Genomic DNA, 2,552 nt, shown 5'->3' with positions numbered 1-2,552 from the left:
GTCTTTCTTCCTCCTCACTTCTGCTACCCCTTCCTCCTTTGGGGCTGCAGTCCGGTTTTCCTGTTTCTCTTGGTCACCCCACTGGGCTCTGGTGATGCTATCTGGGAAGGGGAGGGTAGGATTTACCCAGAGATTCGGCTGGGTTGGAGGCCTCAGGGAGGCAGTTCAGTGATGGGACTGGGGAGGGATCGTGGAGTTGGGATTTTGGGAACACCCATCTTCATCTGTGGGCCTTTGTTTCCTCAGCTGGGTCAATGGGTGTCCGTGCCACCGCTGAGCTGGCTGGAGGGTGGATGCAGCTGTTAGTTGAGGAATGGAGAGGCCCACGGAATCTTCCAGCTTCACCGACATTTATGTTGGCCTAGAGCAGGGGTCGGGAACCTATGGCTCGCGAGCCAGATGAGGCTCTTTTGATGGCTGCACCTGGCTTGCAGACAAATCTTTAATAAAAAAAAATATTTTAAAAATATAAAACATTCTCATGTATTACAATCCATTTCCTACTGCTCATGTTTATGGTTGCAGGTGGCTGGAGCCAATCACAGCTGTCCTCCGGGACACCACCAAATTTTTATTGGATAATGCCTAATGTATGGCTCTCATGGAATTACATTTTAAAATATGTAGCGTTCATGGCTCTCTCAGCCAAAAAGGTTCCCAACCCCTGGCCTGGAGGGAGCATAGTTCTGTGGCACTTGTTCTGTGTTGCACGATGGGGGAGAAAACAGCTTTGGTGGTGGAATAGAGGACCGAGTGGGTATAGGGAGTGGGAGCGGTGACAATCCATTTGCCCAGGAAAGGCCAAGAGCCACCCACTGCACTCCATGCGAGGGACTGAGTCAGGTCAACCGCCCTATATGCCTGTGCTTCCACCCCTGGTGGGGGGGGGGGCAGCTGGAGGAGGCTCAGTGCTGGGAAGCAGACTGTCACACCGTGGAAATGTCTGGAGTGAACGGGGCAGGAATAATGCAGAGGAGGGGCTGCCTGGAAATCAGGCTAGGCTTCTCAGGTGCTCCAGCCTAGAGCCTGGATGGAGTTTGGGAGATGTTCACCATGTCAAACAGCACTTTGCCCTGCTCCTCAGTCCCCTTCATCCCAGAACACTATCGATTGATAATGGCAGTTAAAACTCCTGAGACCTGCCTGACCAGGCAGTGGCGCAGTGGATAGAGCGTCAGACTGGGATGCAGAAGGACCCAGGTTCGAGACCCGGGGGTTGCCAGCTTGAGCACGGGCTCATCTGGCTTGAGCAAAAAGCTCACTAGCATGGACCCAAAGTCACTGGCTTCAGCCGGGGGTTACTCAGTCTGCTGAAGGCCCGCGGTCATGGCACATATGAGAAAGCAATCAATGAACAACTACCTTGTTGCAAGGAAAAACTGATGATTGATGCTTCTCATCTCTCTCCGTTCCTGCCTGTCTGTCCCTATCTATCCCTCTATCTGACTCTCTGTCCCTGTAAAAAAACTAAAACTAAAAATAAATAAAAAAGACTCCTGAGACCTGAGATTGATTACCGATGCCTGCCTTGGGCACAGGCTGAAGAATGGTTTAAGAATCTACTTCTCCCATTTGTAACTGAAAGAGTAATTCTCATTAAAAGTACCCAAGTTTGGGCCCTGGCCGGTTGGCTCAGAGGTAGAGTGTTGGCCCGGCGTGCAGGAGTCCCGGGTCCGATTCCCGGCCAGGGCACACAGGAGAGGCGCCCATTTGCTTCTCCACCCCTCCCTCTCTCCTTCCTCTCTGTCTCTCTCTTCCCCTCCCGCAGCAAGGCTCCATTGGAGCAAAGATGGCCCAGGCGCTGGGAATGGCTCTGTGTCCTCTGCCTCAGGCGCTAGAATGGCTCTGGACGCAACAGAGCGACGCCCCAGAGGGGCAAAGCATCGCCCCCTGGTGGGCATGCCGGGTGGATCCCGGTCGGGCACTTTCGGGAGTCTGTCTGACTGCCTCCCCGTTTCCAGCTTCGGAAAAATGAAAAAAAAAAAATACCCAAGTTTGGGTTGCACCCTGATAAATTGTGGTTTGCTTGACGTTCCCCACCTTTTTGGGGTTTGGGGGGGGGTGTTCCTGAAAGTTTCACAGGAGTGTCAAATGTACAGCTAGCATTAGAAACCACTGAACAGGACAATTCTTTCCAACTATAACTTCATTTATTCAAGTGCTTGACAAATATTAAAAAAATATGATTTCGATGTAGAAGGCTAAAGAAAGCATTCTTCAGAAGTGGAACTAGACCCCACATTCTAGTCACTCCATATTGATTAAGCACCTACTGTGTGTCGCCCTGGTCTAGACCCTGGGAGTGCTGCACTAAACCATATAGCCAGACTCTGCCCTCTAGTAGCATTTACTCCCCAAATGCAGAAGTCTGGAATCGACACACTCCTTTTCACCCTCCACATCCAATCTGCCTTTGAGAACTTTTCCTTTTATGTTGCTTATGTAACCGTGCCTGGCAAAGGGCCTGGCACATAGTTTGTGGAGTTTCCATACATATGTTGGATGCTTGCTTTGTGTCAGGCCCTGCAGTCCAGGTACTGGGTGTTTTACTG

This window comes from Saccopteryx leptura, chromosome 3 (assembly GCF_036850995.1).
Source record: "Saccopteryx leptura isolate mSacLep1 chromosome 3, mSacLep1_pri_phased_curated, whole genome shotgun sequence".
NCBI lineage: Eukaryota > Metazoa > Chordata > Mammalia > Chiroptera > Emballonuridae > Saccopteryx > Saccopteryx leptura.
The sequence above is the reverse complement of the archived record's forward strand: the minus strand, read 5'-3'. Positions refer to the sequence as shown.